The sequence below is a fragment of the Carettochelys insculpta genome, chromosome 22 (genome assembly GCF_033958435.1).
Source record: "Carettochelys insculpta isolate YL-2023 chromosome 22, ASM3395843v1, whole genome shotgun sequence".
In the NCBI taxonomy this organism is placed as follows: Eukaryota; Metazoa; Chordata; order Testudines; family Carettochelyidae; genus Carettochelys; species Carettochelys insculpta.
Window position 1 is genome coordinate 1,694,453 of NC_134158.1, and position 16,653 is coordinate 1,711,105.

A 16,653-nucleotide genomic window follows, 5' to 3' on the forward strand; every position below is an offset into this window, starting at 1 on the left:
TGACTCTGGCCCCACCCACCAGGGGCTCTGCAGAGCTTCCCCGGCCTCCGGGTCTGCAGGAGACCAGCTGCAGGTGCTCCTGCAGGGCTGCTGCTGCTGCTGCCGCCGCCGCCGCCGCCGTGGGACCCTCTCCCACGGCTGGAAGGCGAGCATCTGGGGGCTGGCGGGCCTTGGCTGGCTGAAGCCCCCACAGGGCTGCCTTCCCCACCCCCCCCCCCCTTTCTGGGGTCAGCCTCCCTCCTGCCTCGGGCAGGCAGGGTCTATCTTCTCCCCCCAACCCTCACCCAGTCCTTTTAGGAACTGCTGAGTGGGTGGAGGGTGGGGGCCTCTTGCCCCCTGCCCTACAGCAGGGGGCCTCCCCCCCTTCTTCCATCTTTTGGGGGAGACACTGCTGGCCCCCCATTTGGGCCCACCTTCCCTCCAGCAGCTGCTGCATCCTCACCACCTGGAGAAGGTAGGGGGCTCTCTCAAAGCGGCGGTTGGGCTCCCTCCACACAGCCTCCTGTGGAGTGGCTTGGGGAGGGGTGAGCTTGGGCAGGGCCCCTCTCCACCGGGGCTCCGGGGGGGAGCTGCATAGCCAGGGGTGGGGTGTTAGGGCGTGGCCCCTGCCCCACCCCTGCAGCCACCCCCCCCTCCTACTGCCCCCCCCACACCCAGCTGCCGCTGGGGCCCCCTCCACCTGGGCCCCTCCAATCAGCTGCCCCTGCCTTCTCCCCTGCCATCTCGAGGCTCTGCAGCAGCAGCTGCTACGGGCCCACCCCTCAGGCGCACGTGGGCACACCCCTCCCCCCATTAACCCCGCCATCCCCCTTAAGTGGGCTGTGCCTCCTCCTTGTCCCCCCACGTGCCCACGCCCCTTCCCCCCCCCTTTTTCTGTTTACTTAAGCGCCTGAGGCCCCCCCACAACCCACACACACACAAACTTTGACTCCCTCCACACCCCAGTGCAGAAACAGGAGCCATCTTACCCTCTTGTGCTGGGAGTTGTGGTCTTTCTTTTGTGTCTCCCTTTCCCTGCCCTCACTCCCCTTGCCCTGCCCTTCCCCCATCTGACTGGGTCCTCAGCCCAGCCGGTGGGGGAGGGGCAGCCACGCCTCATTCCTTCCTTCCCTTCCACTCTCCTCCCCCTCCCCCGCTTTCTCTTAAAGGCCCCCACCCCCAATGAACCTTTTCCCCCTCAAACCCACCAATATGGCCCCCACGCCCACTGGAGGGTCATCTGGTGACCCCTCCCTCCCTCTCCCCTCCACTGTCACCCCTCCTATCCCCGAAATGGCGGCCCACTCGTCCAGGGCTGCCCAGGACATCACAACCACGTCGGCTGAGGGCGCGGGCGCAGGCTCCGGGGCTCCTACTGCCTCCGCCGCGGCGCCCCCTGGCGACCCAGCCCCAAACCCCCCCCCCCCAAAAGGGCAGGAGGGGCCAGGGGAAAAGAAAGGGCAAGAGCCCCGCCCGGAAGGCCAAACCTCCCGTGGCGGGGACTCTCCCCCAGGCTGCCCAAACATCCAGTGCAGCCTCCCCTTCTCCCCTTCCCCCTGTTCCCTCCACCGCTCCTGGGGGCCCCGACCTCTCGGCCCCCAGGTCGTACGCCCAGGCGGCGGCCGCCGCCTCGCACCCTACTCCTGCCGCCTCTGCCGGGACTACCATCCCCAACGGTCGCGGCCCCTTCCCCGCGCTCACCAGGAGGCACGGAGTCCGCTGCCTCCTGGTGGCTGCCTCGCCCCACGTGGAGACCTACGTGCGGGCGTTGGCACGGGTGGTGGGGCCCACGGCCGTGGTGGCGGCCTCCCGGATGTTCGGGAAGATCGTGTTCTTCCTGGCTTCGGAGGCCGCCGCCCAGGAGGCGGTGGAGAGGGGCCTGGCGGTTGGGGGCGTGCACGTGCCCCTGGAGCCGCTGGAGGACCTGGGCGTGCGGGTGGTTTTTTCTTCTGTCCCACCCTTCCTTCCCAACTCTGCCCTTCTGCCTTTCCTCACTGCCCTGGGCCGGCCTTTGACGGTCCTGAGTCCCCTCCCCCTAGGCTGCAAAGACCCCGCCCTCCGGCACGTGCTTTCCTTCCGCCGGCAGGCCCGGGTCCAACTGCCGCCGGCGGCAGCACGGGGCGGGGTGGCCCAGGAGGGGACTATACTGGTGCCCCATCAAGGGGCCCAGTACCGGGTCTTTTACACCCTGGGGGAGGCCCGGTGCTTTATGTGCCGGGCGGCGGGGCACGTCCGGAGGGATTGCCCCCTGGCCCGGCACGAAGGGGAGCCCGGGACCTCCTCCGACCCGGGGGGCGTCAGCCACGAGATCGGCGGCGCCCCGACCGCGACAGGCCCCGGGACCGACCCTCCTCCTCTCGTCCCGGACGGATCCATCGCCGCTCGGGCGTCGGAGGATGCCCGGCCGCATGGTGCCGGGCAAGAAGAAGCAGGCGCTGGCGCCCGAGCGGGCACAAGAGCCGGGCCTGCGGAGGAGAGGGAGGAGGGGCCGGCGGCAGGACCAGAAGAGGGCCCGTCCCGGGGCGGGTCGTCCCCCCCCCTTGCCGCCCCGCCCCCTTCTTACCTCCCTTCCTCCTCGTCGGCCCTGTCCCCTGGCCCCTCCTCCTCTACTGCCCAGCCCGCCTCCTCGGAGGGCTGGGTGCTGGTGGGGGGGAAACGAAAGAAAACAAGTGCGCGCACACCGGCGCCCCACCCTGTCGGAGGACGGGGTGGAGGCGCCGCGCAAAGCGCTAAAAAGAGCCGCCAGCCCAGACCCACCTGCCGAACCCCCGGCTGCCGATCATCTGCCGGGGGCGACGGGGGCTGCCGCGGTGGCGGCTGAGAACGGCAACACCCCCTCCGCCCCGGAGCCAGAGCCTCAGGAAGCTGAGAGGGTTTTTTGCACACCCGCGCCCTCCCCTGACACCCATCCGGCCGCGACCCAGACTACTGCTGTGGAGCGTCCGGAGGAGGTGAGCCCCGGCCTCGCCCTCCTCTCGCAGGAGGTCGAGGCCCTAGGCCTCACCCCGGTGGCCCTGGACGTGGACAGCCTCCTACTGGAGGCCTGTGGGCCGTCCATCCACTCACCCCCACCCCCTCCATTCTCCCCCTCACCGTCTACCAGTGATCCCTCAACCACCGCCTCCCTCTGCCTTGGGACGTCGCAGGAGGCGACCCCCCCCTTAATCAGAGATGACCTCCCCACGGGAGTTGGCCAGCCCCTGGGCACCCTGGGGGAAGCAGAGTTCCCCATGCCCCCCACCTTTGGCCCCGAACCCGAGGACCCCAACACCCACCCCCTCGACCAGTTGGCACTTCCTGCCGAGTATGTCGGCACCTCGCCCCTATCCCCCTCCCCCGCCCCACCATCCGAGGAAGCCCCTCCTCCCGAGACACCTTCTCTCCATATCCCCGCTCCTGCTCCCATCTTAGCCCCACCACCCGCCATTATCCCCGCACCTTCTCCCAGCCAACACCCCGCCCCAGAACCTGCAATCCTACCCCCTCCAGACCCTCCTCCCCCTCCACTTCCTCCTCCCCCTCCCCCACTGCCCCCCCTCCCTCCCCCTCATGAACCTTCCCCTCCCTTGATGAGTCCCACCCCCCCTCCTCCTACCCCCCCCCTCGACCCCTGCCCACTCATACCTGCCCCCGAAACCGTAATCCTTCGGGAGGCCCCCCCTACATCGCCCTCTCCCAGCACTTCCGGGGCTGCTCTCCCTCCGCCGCCCTCATCCCCCCCAAAACCAGACCCCAGTCCCCACCCCAATCCTTTCTCTGGCCGTGGGGCCCAAGGGTACACGAGGCCGATGGGTACTGGAGACCCCGAGGCCTCGGCACCCCATGCGCTGGTGGGAGAGATGCGCCGGTTCTTGGAGGACATTCGTGGCTCCAAGAACAAGGTTGCTCTCGCCCTCCAGCGCTGGGGGGACTTCCACACCATCCTGAAATCCGTGAGGGCCCTTCTTAAGGAGGGCAAGGGGACCGGGAGGAGGGATGCCTCGGCTTACCAACGGGCCCGCAGCTTCCGTGACGCCCTCGTCGCCTTCGGGGTTGGTCACGGTTTGCTGCGTGGCCCCACCGGAGCCGTCGGTACTCCCTCCGGCGAGGATCCTCCCCAGCCCTCCAAATGGCGCCGATCATCTTTGCCACTTTAAATGCCAGGGGCTGCGGGTCGGGTCTCCGTAGGTGCCGAGTGCTCTCCTTCCTTCGGGAGGGGGGGTACTCGGTCACCTTCCTACAGGAGACCTACACTACCCCAGCCGCCGAAGCGAAGTGGCGGCTGGAGTGGGGAGACGGGGTCCACTTCAGTCACCTCTCGGCCCACCGGGCCGGGGTGGCGACCCTGTTCTCCCCAGACCTGCGGCCCGAGGTGCTGGGGAGCGTCGAGGTTGTGCCCGGCCGCCTGCTGTATCTCCGGGTGCGGGTGGAGGGGCTGCCTCTCCATCTCGTCAATGTCTATGCCCCGACACGCCACCCGGAGAGAACTCCCTTCTTCCGGCAGGCGGCAGCCTTCCTCGACACCATCGATCCTCGCGAGTGCCTGGTCCTCGGCGGGGATTTCAACTGCACCCTCGAGGAGCGGGACCGCACGGGGACCGAGCATGGCCAGGCCGCTGCGGGCGTCCTCAGGGAGCTTCTCATCCATCGCTCCCTGGTGGACGTCTGGCGCAGCCACCACTCGGACGACGACGCTGGTTTCACCTGCGTCCGAGTGGTGGGCCATACATCTGTACACTCCCGGTTGGACCGCATTTACATCTCACGGCACCATCTCTTCCGGGCCCACGCCTCCAGCGTGCGGCCGGCCCCCTTCTCGGACCACCACCTGGTGGCCGTGAAGGCTTCCCTCTCGCTGGGGAAGCGGGGGTCGGCCTACTGGCACTTCAATAACAGCCTGCTGGAGGACGTGGGCTTCGTGGCGTCCTTCCGGGAGTTCTGGCTGGCCTGGCGCGAGCAACGGCGTGCCTTTCCCTCGGCGCGGCGGTGGTGGGATCTGGGAAAGGTGCGCGCGCGGCTCTTCTGCCGCGACTATACTCGGGGGGCCAGCCGGCGGCGGGATGCGTTGATAGGGCAGCTGGAACGGGAGGTTCTTGAGCTGGAGAGGCGTCTAGCCGCCAGCCCCAACGATCCATCCCTCTGCGGCACGTACCAGGAGAAGAGGGACGAGCTCAGGGCCCTCGACGCCCTCCGGGCACAGGGGGCCTTGGTGAGGTCGCGAATCCAACTCCTCCGGGAGATGGACCGCGGCTCCCGCTTCTTCTACGCCTTGGAGAAAAAGAGGGGTGCCGAAAAATACATCCTCTGCCTTCTTGCGGAGGACGGCACCCCTCTTACGGATCCGGTGGAGATGCGCGAGAGGGCCCGCGCCTTCTACGCCACCCTTTTCTCCCCGGATCCGACCGACGCCGACGCCTGTAGGGTGCTCTGGGACCAACTGCCGTCGGTCAGCACGGGCGACCGGGACCGGCTAGAGCTTCCTCTCACTCTGGCCGAGCTCTCGGAAGCCCTCCGCCTCATGCCCACCAACAAATCCCCGGGCATGGACGGGCTGACCGTGGAGTTTTACCGCGTGTTTTGGGACGTCCTCGGCCCAGACCTGCTCAGCGTCTGGGCCGAGGCCTTGCAAAGCGGGGTCCTCCCCCTGTCATGCAGGCGTGCCGTCCTCGCCCTGCTGCCCAAGAAGGGGGACCCCCGCGACCTCAGGAACTGGCGTCCCATCTCGCTCCTCAGCACGGACTACAAGATCATCGCTAAAGCCATCTCCCGTCGCTTGGGGTCCGTGCTGCAGGACGTGGTCCACCCCGACCAGACCTACACCGTCCCGGGCCGTACCATCCTCCATAATCTGTCCTTGGTCCGGGATCTCTTAGAGCTTGGGTGTAGGGACGGCCTGTCGTTCGCCCTCCTGTCCTTGGATCAGGAGAAGGCGTTCGACAGGGTGGACCACGGGTACCTCCTGGGCACCCTGCAGGCCTTCGGCTTCGGACCCCGCTTCGTCGGGTTTCTCCGGGTGCTGTACGCTGCCTCGGAGTGCATGGTCAAGCTCAACTGGACCCTGACCGCTCCGGTCAGCTTCGGACGGGGAGTACGACAAGGCTGCCCGCTCTCAGGACAGCTGTACGCTCTGGCCATCGAGCCCTTCCTCTGTCTCCTTCGTCGACGGTTGATGGGGATGGTGCTTCCAGAGGCAGGGCTGCGGCTAGTCCTGTCGGCGTACGCCGACGACGTGCTCCTCGTGGTTCAGGACCCGGGAGACCTGGCGCGTCTGGAGGCTTGCCAAGCTATCTATTCGGCGGCCTCCTCCGCCCGGGTCAACTGGGTCAAGAGCTCTGGCCTGGTGGTCGGGACTGGATGGCAGACGAGCCGCCTCCCGCCCGCGCTTCAGGCCATCCGGTGGAGCGCGGGTCCGCTGCTCTATCTAGGCGTCTTTCTATCCGCCACGCATCCCTCTCCGCCGGAAAACTGGCAGGGTTTAGAGGGCAGGGTCGCTGAGCGGTTACGGAGGTGGACAGGGCTGCTCCAGTGCCTCTCCCTGCGGGGGAGAGCACTGGTGCTGAACCAACTCGTCCTGTCCATGCTCTGGTACCGCCTCAGCACCCTGGTCCCACCCCCGAAGTTCCTGGACCAGCTCCAGAAGTTAATCCTGGAGTTTTTCTGGCCAGGACTGCACTGGGTCTCTGCAGGGGTACTCCACCTCCCCCCGGAGGAGGGAGGACAGGGCCTGACTTGCATGCGCACTCAGGTCCATGTCCTCCGCCTCCGGGCCCTGCAGGGACTTCTCAACGCCAACACCAACAGTGCAGATAGTCCGGCATGGAGTACGCTGGCGCATGCTTTCCTCCGCCGTCACCGAGGGCTCCGATACGACCGGCAGCTCCTTTATTTATCTTGGAGAGACCGTCCGCGAGGCCTCTCGGAGCTGCCGGCCTTCTACCAGGACCTCCTCCGCACTTGGCGGCTGCTCGCAGCCTCCAGGTCTTTAGGGGCCACCACGGGGGAGGACCTCCTCGCGGAGCCCCTGCTACACAACCCCCACCTTCGTGTGCAGGCGGCGGAGTCTCCCGTGGTGCGCCGGAGGTTGGTCCTAGGTGGAATCACCAGGGTCGGAGACCTCCTGGACTACGACCGGGGAGACTGGATGGAGGCCCCGGCGCTCGCCCAGCGCATGGGGCTCTCCTGCCTACGCTCTCCCCGTCGCGTACTCGAGGAGGTGAAGGCCGCCCTGCCGCCCACTGCTCACGTCTACCTCGGCCGGGTCCTGCGAGAGGGTGCGCCCCGCCCCCCTCTTACTCCTAGCCCTCCGGACCTCTCCGTGGGCCCCCGGCTTCGCGATCCTGCCCGCCCCCCTCCCCTCCACCACCCCAGCCGGCTGCATACCTTGCAGCCGGTCCCCTTCCGAACCGCGCCTAGACACCTTTTGTACGCGCTCGTGCTTCACACGCTCCACTTCCCCACCCTCGTGTCCCGCCCCGACCACAAGTGGCGGGACCTCTTGCCGCCATCGGAGGGTGGGGAGCCCCGGTGGGCCAGCCTCTATTCCACCCTGGTCCCGCGGCCCACCGGGGACATCAGCTGGAGAATCCTCCATGGAGCGGTGAGCACGGGCGTGTACCTGGCGCGGTTCACCCCCATCCCAGACACCTGCACCTTCTGCGGCATGAGGGAGAACCTGGCGCACATCTACGTTGAGTGCGCCAGGCTGCAGCCCCTCTTCCGGCTCCTCCAGAACCTCCTCTTGAGGTTCTGGCTGCACTTCTCCCCGCACCTCCTTATCCTGTCACACCCTATCCGCGGCCCCACAAAGTCGCGGGACCTCCTCGTCTGCCTCCTCCTGGCCACGGCCAAAATGGCCATCTACAAAACCAGGGAGAGGAGGCTGGCAGAGGGGGCGACCTGCGACTGTGGGGCCTACTTCCGTTCCTCCCTTCGCTCACGAATCCGAGCGGAGTTCCTCTGGGCGGCGTCCACCAACTCCCTGGACACCTTCGAGGAGCGGTGGGCGCTGTCCGGGGCCCTCTGCTCGGTATCCCCTTCCGGCTCCCTCGTTCTAAACCTTTGACCCTCACTCCCATCCCTGTTTTTTTCCTTTGTTGTCCCCCGTATTTATTTGGTGACTGGGTTTTTTTTTAGTGGGCCCCCCCTCACTGTGAGAGGGGCCTTTTAGCCGTGGGCAGGACATGCCTGCCCACACCTCTCCCCCCAGGAACACCAATAGGTGCAGGAGGCCAGCTGCAGGTGCTCCTGCAGGGCTGCTGCTGCTGCTGCCGCCGCCGCCGCCGTGGGACCCTCTCCCACGGCTGGAAGGCGAGCATCTGGGGGCTGGCGGGCCTTGGCTGGCTGAAGCCCCCACAGGGCTGCCTTCCCCCCCCCCCCCCCTTTCTGGGGTCAGCCTTCCTCCTGCCTCGGGCAGGCAGGGTCTATCTTCTCCCCCCAACCCTCACCCAGTCCTTTTAGGAACTGCTGAGTGGGTGGAGGGTGGGGGCCTCTTGCCCCCTGCCCTACAGCAGGGGCCCCCCCCCCCTTCTTCCATCTTTTGGGGGAGAAACTGCTGGCCCCCATTTGGGCCCACCTTCCATCCAGCAGCTGCTGCATCCTCACCACCTGGAGAAGGTAGGGGGCTCTCTCAAAGCGGCGGTTGGGCTCCCTCCACACAGCCTCCTGTGGAGTGGCTTGGGGAGGGGTGAGCTTGGGCAGGGCCCCTCTCCACCGGGGCTCCGGGGGGGAGCTGCATAGCCAGGGGTGGGGTGTTAGGGCGTGGCCCCTGCCCCACCCCTGCAGCCACCCCCCCCCTCCTACTGCCCCCCCCACACCCAGCTGCCGCTGGGGCCCCTCCACCTGGGCCCCTCCAATCAGCTGCCCCTGCCTTCTCCCCTGCCATCTCGAGGCTCTGCAGCAGCAGCTGCTACGGGCCCACCCCTCAGGCGCACGTGGGCACACCCCTCTCCCCATTAACCCCGCCATCCCCCTCAAGTGGGCTGTGCCTCCTCCCTGCCCCCCCACGTGCCCACGCCCCTTCCCCCCCCCTTTTTCTGTTTACTCAAGCGCCTGAGGCCCCCCCACAACCCACACACACACACACACACAAACTTTGACTCCCCCCATACCCCAGTGCAGAAACAGGAGCCATCTTACCCTCTTGTGCTGGGAGTTGTGGTCTTTCTTTTGTGTCTCCCTTTCCCTGCCCTCACTCCCCTTGCCCTGCCCTTCCCCCATCTGACTGGGTCCTCAGCCCGGCCGGTGGGGGAGGGGCAGCCACGCCTCACTCCTTCCTTCCCTTCCACTCTCCTCCCCCTCCCCCGCTTTCTCTTAAAGGCCCCCACCCCCAATGAACTTTTTCCCTCTCAAACCCACCAATATGGCCCCCACGCCCACTGGAGGGTCATCTGGTGACCCCTCCCTCCCTCTCCCCTCCACTGTCACCCCTCCTATCCCCGAAATGGCGGCCCACTCGTCCAGGGCTGCCCAGAACATCACAACCACGTCGGCTGAGGGCGCGGGCGCAGGCTCCGGGGCTCCTACCGCCTCCGCCGCGGCGCCCCCTGGCGACCCAGCCCCAAACCCCCCCCCCCAAAAGGGCAGGAGGGGCCAGGGGAAAAGAAAGGGCAAGAGCCCCGCCCGGAAGGCCAAACCTCCCGTGGCGGGGACTCTCCCCCAGGCTGCCCAAACATCCAGTGCAGCCTCCCCTTCTCCCCTTCCCCCTGTTCCCTCCACCGCTCCTGGGGGCCCCGACCTCTCGGCCCCCAGGTCGTACGCCCAGGCGGCGGCCGCCGCCTCGCACCCTACTCCTGCCGCCTCTGCCGGGACTGCCATCCCCAACGGTCGCGGCCCCTTCCCCGCGCTCACCAGGAGGCACGGAGTCCGCTGCCTCCTGGTGGCTGCCTCGCCCCACGTGGAGACCTACGTGCGGGCGTTGGCACGGGTGGTGGGGCCCGCGGCCGTGGTGGCGGCCTCCCGGATGTTCGGGAAGATCGTGTTCTTCCTGGCTTCGGAGGCCGCCGCCCAGGAGGCGGTGGAGAGGGGCCTGGCGGTTGGGGGCGTGCACGTGCCCCTGGAGCCGCTGGAGGACCTGGGCGTGCGGGTGGTTTTTTCTTCTGTCCCACCCTTCCTTCCCAACTCTGCCCTTCTGCCTTTCCTCACTGCCCTGGGCCGGCCTTTGACGGTCCTGAGTCCCCTCCCCCTAGGCTGTAAAGACCCCGCCCTCCGGCACGTGCTCTCCTTCCGCCGGCAGGCCCGGGTCCAACTGCCGCCGGCGGCAGCACGGGGCGGGGTGGCCCAGGAGGGGACTATACTGGTGCCCCATCAAGGGGCCCAGTACCGGGTCTTTTACACCCTGGGGGAGGCCCGGTGCTTTATGTGCCGGGCGGCGGGGCACGTCCGGAGGGATTGCCCCCTGGCCCGGCACGAAGGGGAGCCCGGGACCTCCTCCGACCCGGGGGGCGTCAGCCACGAGATCGGCGGCGCCCCGACCGCGACAGGCCCCGGGACCGACCCTCCTCCTCTCGTCCCGGACGGATCCATCGCCGCTCGGGCGTCGGAGGATGCCCGGCCGCATGGTGCCGGGCAAGAAGAAGCAGGCGCTGGCGCCCGAGCGGGCACAAGAGCCGGGCCTGCGGAGGAGAGGGAGGAGGGGCCGGCGGCAGGACCAGAAGAGGGCCCGTCCCGGGGCGGGTCGTCCCCCCCCCTTGCCGCCCCGCCCCCTTCTTACCTCCCTTCCTCCTTGTCGGCCCTGTCCCCTGGCCCCTCCTCCTCTACTGCCCAGCCCGCCTCCTCGGAGGGCTGGGTGCTGGTGGGGGGGAAACGAAAGAAAATAAGTGCGCGCACCCGGCACCCCACCCTGTCGGAGGACGGGGTGGAGGCGCCGCGCAAAGCGCTAAAAAGAGCCGCCAGCCCAGACCCACCTGCCGAACCCCCGGCTCCCGATCATCTGCCGGGGGCGACGGGGGCTGCCGCGGTGGCGGCTGAGAACGGCAACACCCCCTCCGCCCCGGAGCCAGAGCCTCAGGAAGCTGAGAGGGTTTTTTGCACACCCGCGCCCTCCCCTGACACCCCTCCGGCCGCGACCCAGACTACTGCTGTGGAGCGTCCGGAGGAGGTGAGCCCCGGCCTCGCCCTCCTCTCGCAGGAGGTCGAGGCCCTAGGCCTCACCCCGGTGGCCCTGGACGTGGACAGCCTCCTACTGGAGGCCTGTGGGCCGTCCATCCACTCACCCCCACCCCCTCCATTCTCCCCCTCACCGTCTACCAGTGATCCCTCAACCACCGCCTCCCTCTGCCTTGGGACGTCGCAGGAGGCGACCCCCCCCTTAATCAGAGATGACCTCCCCACGGGAGTTGGCCAGCCCCTGGGCACCCTGGGGGAAGCAGAGTTCCCCATGCCCCCCACCTTTGGCCCCGAAACCGAGGACCCCAACACCCACCCCCTCGACCAGTTGGCACTTCCTGCCGAGTATGTCGGCACCTCGCCCCTATCCCCCTCCCCCGCCCCACCATCCGAGGAAGCCCCTCCTCCCGAGACACCTTCTCTCCATATCCCCGCTCCTGCTCCCATCTTAGCCCCACCACCCGCCATTATCCCCGCACCTTCTCCCAGCCAACACCCCGCCCCAGAACCTGCAATCCTACCCCCTCCAGACCCTCCTTCCCCTCCACTTCCTCCTCCCCCTCCCCCACTGCCCCCCCTCCCTCCCCCTCATGAACCTTCCCCTCCCCTGATGAGTCCCATCCCCCCTGCCTCCCCCCCCACCCCCCCTCCTCCTACCCCTCCCCTCGACCCCTGCCCACTCATACCTGCCCCCGAAACCGTAATCCTTCGGGAGGCCCCCCCTACGTCGCCCTCTCCCAGCACTTCCGGGGCTGCTCTCCCTCCGCCGCCCTCATCCCCCCCAAAACCAGACCCCAGTCCCCACCCCAATCCTTTCTCTGGCCGTGGGGCCCAAGGGAACACGAGGCCGACGGGTACTGGAGACCCCGAGGCCTCGGCACCCCATGCGCTGGTGGGAGAGATGCGCCGGTTCTTGGAGGACATTCGTGGCTCCAAGAACAAGGTTGCTCTCGCCCTCCAGCGCTGGGGGGACTTCCACACCATCCTGGAATCCGTGAGGGCCCTTCTCAAGGAGGGCAGGGGGACCGGGAGGAGGGACGCCTCGGCTTACCAACGGGCCCGCAGCTTCCGTGACGCCCTCGTCGCTTTCGGGGTTGGTCACGGTTTGCTGCGTGGCCCCACGGGAACCGTCGGTACTCCCTCCGGCGAGGATCCTCCCCAGCCCTCAAAATGGCGCCGATCCTCTTTGCCACTCTAAATGCCAGGGGCTGCGGGTCGGGTCTCCGTAGGTGCCGAGTGCTCTCCTTCCTTCGGGAGGGGGGGTACTCGGTCACCTTCCTACAGGAGACCTACACTACCCCAGCCGCCGAAGCTAAGTGGCGGCTGGAGTGGGGAGACGGGGTCCACTTTAGTCACCTTTCGGCCCACCGGGCCGGGGTGGCGACCCTGTTCTCCCCAGACCTGCGGCCCGAGGTGCTGGGGAGCGTCGAGGTTGTGCCCGGCCGCCTGCTGTATCTCCGGGTGCGGGTGGAGGGGCTGCCTCTCCATCTCGTCAATGTCTATGCCCCGACACGCCACCCGGAGAGAACTCCCTTCTTCCGGCAGGCGGCAGCCTTCCTCGACACCATCGATCCTCGCGAGTGCCTGGTCCTCGGCGGGGATTTCAACTGCACCCTCGAGGAGCGGGACCGCACGGGGACCGAGCATGGCCAGGCCGCTGCGGGCGTCCTCAGGGAGCTTCTCATCCATCGCTCCCTGGTGGACGTCTGGCGCAGCCACCACTCGGACGACGACGCTGGTTTCACCTGCGTCCGAGTGGTGGGCCATACATCTGTACACTCCCGGTTGGACCGCATTTACATCTCACGGCACCATCTCTTCCGGGCCCACGCCTCCAGCGTGCGGCCGGCCCCCTTCTCGGACCACCACCTGGTGGCCGTGAAGGCTTCCCTCTCGCTGGGGAAGCGGGGGTCGGCCTACTGGCACTTCAATAACAGCCTGCTGGAGGACGTGGGCTTCGTGGCGTCCTTCCGGGAGTTCTGGCTGGCCTGGCGCGAGCAACGGCGTGCCTTTCCCTCGGCGCGGCGGTGGTGGGATCTGGGAAAGGTGCGCGCGCGGCTCTTTTGCCGCGACTATACTCGGGGGGCCAGCCGGCGGCGGGATGCGCTGATAGGGCAGCTGGAACGGGAGGTTCTTGAGCTGGAGAGGCGTCTAGCCGCCAGCCCCAACGATCCATCCCTCTGTGGCACGTACCAGGAGAAGAGGGACGAGCTCAGGGCCCTCGACGCCCTCCGGGCACAGGGGGCCTTGGTGAGGTCGCGAATCCAACTCCTCCGGGAGATGGACCGCGGCTCCCGCTTCTTCTACGCCTTGGAGAAAAAGAGGGGTGCCGAAAAATACATCCTCTGCCTTCTTGCGGAGGACGGCACCCCTCTTACGGATCCGGTGGAGATGCGCGAGAGGGCCCGCGCCTTCTACGCCACCCTTTTCTCCCCGGATCCGACCGACGCCGACGCCTGCAGGGTGCTCTGGGACGAACTGCCGTCGGTCAGCACGGGCGACCGGGACCGGCTAGAGCTTCCTCTCACTCTGGCCGAGCTCTCGGAAGCCCTCCGCCTCATGCCCACCAACAAATCCCCGGGCATGGACGGGCTGACCGTGGAGTTTTACCGCGTGTTTTGGGACGTCCTCGGCCCAGACCTGCTCAGCGTCTGGGCCGAGGCCTTGCAAAGCGGGGTCCTCCCCCTGTCATGCAGGCGTGCCGTCCTCGCCCTGCTGCCCAAGAAGGGGGACCCCCGCGACCTCAGGAACTGGCGTCCCATCTCGCTCCTCAGCACGGACTACAAGATCATCGCTAAAGCCATCTCCCGTCGCTTGGGGTCCGTGCTGCAGGACGTGGTCCACCCCGACCAGACCTACACCGTCCCGGGCCGTACCATCCTCCATAATCTGTCCTTGGTCCGGGATCTCTTAGAGCTTGGGTGTAGGGACGGCCTGTCGTTCGCCCTCCTGTCCTTGGATCAGGAGAAGGCGTTCGACAGGGTGGACCACGGGTATCTCCTGGGCACCCTGCAGGCCTTCGGCTTCGGACCCCGCTTCGTCGGGTTTCTCCGGGTGCTGTACGCTGCCTCGGAGTGCATGGTCAAGCTCAACTGGACCCTGACCGCTCCGGTCAGCTTCGGACGGGGAGTACGACAAGGCTGCCCGCTCTCAGGACAGCTGTACGCTCTGGCCATCGAGCCCTTCCTCTGTCTCCTTCGTCGACGGTTGATGGGGATGGTGCTTCCAGAGGCAGGGCTGCGGCTAGTCCTGTCGGCGTACGCCGACGACGTGCTCCTCGTGGTTCAGGACCCGGGAGACCTGGCGCGTCTGGAGGCTTGCCAAGCTATCTACTCGGCGGCCTCCTCCGCCCGGGTCAACTGGGTCAAGAGCTCTGGCCTGGTGGTCGGGACTGGATGGCAGACGAGCCGCCTCCCGCCCGCGCTTCAGGCCATCCGGTGGAGCGCGGGTCCGCTGCTCTATCTAGGCGTCTTTCTATCCGCCACGCATCCCTCTCCGCCGGAAAACTGGCAGGGTTTAGAGGGCAGGGTCGCTGAGCGGTTACGGAGGTGGACAGGGCTGCTCCAGTGCCTCTCCCTGCGGGGGAGAGCACTGGTGCTGAACCAACTCGTCCTGTCCATGCTCTGGTACCGCCTCAGCACCCTGGTCCCACCCCCGAAGTTCCTGGACCAGCTCCAGAAGTTAATCCTGGAGTTTTTCTGGCCAGGACTGCACTGGGTCTCTGCAGGGGTACTCCACCTCCCCCCGGAGGAGGGAGGACAGGGCCTGACTTGCATGCGCACTCAGGTCCATGTCCTCCGCCTCCGGGCCCTGCAGGGACTTCTCAACGCCAACACCAACAGTGCAGATAGTCCGGCATGGAGTACGCTGGCGCATGCTTTCCTCCGCCGTCACCGAGGGCTCCGATACGACCGGCAGCTCCTTTATTTATCTTGGAGAGACCGTCCGCGAGGCCTCTCGGAGCTGCCGGCCTTCTACCAGGACCTCCTCCGCACTTGGCGGCTGCTCGCAGCCTCCAGGTCTTTAGGGGCCACCACGGGGGAAGACCTCCTCGCGGAGCCCCTGCTACACAACCCCCACCTTCGTGTGCAGGCGGCGGAGTCTCCCGTGGTGCGCCGGAGGTTGGTCCTAGGTGGAATCACCAGGGTCGGAGACCTCCTGGACTACGACCGGGGAGACTGGATGGAGGCCCCGGCGCTCGCCCAGCGCATGGGGCTCTCCTGCCTACGCTCTCCCCGTCGCGTACTCGAGGAGGTGAAGGCCGCCCTGCCGCCCACTGCTCACGTCTACCTCGGCCGGGTCCTGCGAGAGGGTGCGCCCCGCCCCCCTCTCACTCCTAGCCCTCCGGACCTCTCCGTGGGCCCCCGGCTTCGCGATCCTGCCCGCCCCCCTCCCCTCCACCACCCCAGCCGGCTGCATACCTTGCAGCCGGTCCCCTTCCGAACCGCGCCTAGACACCTTCTGTACGCGCTCGTGCTTCACACGCTCCACTTCCCCACCCTCGTGTCCCGCCCCGACCACAAGTGGCGGGACCTCTTGCCGCCATCGGAGGGTGGGGAGCCCCGGTGGGCCAGCCTCTATTCCACCCTGGTCCCGCGGCCCACCGGGGACATCAGCTGGAGAATCCTCCATGGAGCGGTGAGCACGGGCGTGTACCTGGCACGGTTCACCCCCATCCCAGACACCTGCACCTTCTGCGGCATGAGGGAGAACCTGGCGCACATCTACGTTGAGTGCGCCAGGCTGCAGCCCCTCTTCCGGCTCCTCCAGAACCTCCTCTTGAGGTTCTGGCTGCACTTCTCCCCGCACCTCCTTATCCTGTCACACCCTGTCCGCGGCCCCACAAAGTCGCGGGACCTCCTCGTCTGCCTCCTCCTGGCCACGGCCAAAATGGCCATCTACAAAACCAGGGAGAGGAGGCTGGCAGAGGGGGCGACCTGCGACTGTGGGGCCTACTTCCGTTCCTCCCTTCGCTCACGAATCCGAGCGGAGTTCCTCTGGGCGGCGTCCACCAACTCCCTGGACACCTTCGAGGAGCGGTGGGCGCTGTCCGGGGCCCTCTGCTCGGTATCCCCTTCCGGCTCCCTCGTTCTAAACCTTTGACCCTCACTCCCATCCCTGTTTTTTTTCCTTTGTTGTCCCCCGTATTTATTTGGTGACTGGGTTTTTAGTGGGCCCCCCCTCACTGTGAGAGGGGCCTTTTAGCCGTGGGCAGGACATGCCTGCCCACACCTCCCCCCCAGGAACACCAATAGGTGCAGGAGGCCAGCTGCAGGTGCTCCTGCAGGGCTGCTGCTGCTGCTGCCGCCGCCGCCGCCGTGGGACCCTCTCCCACGGCTGGAAGGCGAGCATCTGGGGGCTGGCGGGCCTTGGCTGGCTGAAGCCCCCACAGGGCTGCCTTCCCCCCCCCCCCCCTTTCTGGGGTCAGCCTTCCTCCTGCCTCGGGCAGGCAGGGTCTATCTTCTCCCCCCAACCCTCACCCAGTCCTTTTAGGAACTGCTGAGTGGGTGGAGGGTGGGGGCCTCTTGCCCCCTGCCCTACAGCAGGGGCCCCCCCCCCCTTCTTCCATCTTTTGGGGGAGAAACTGCTGGC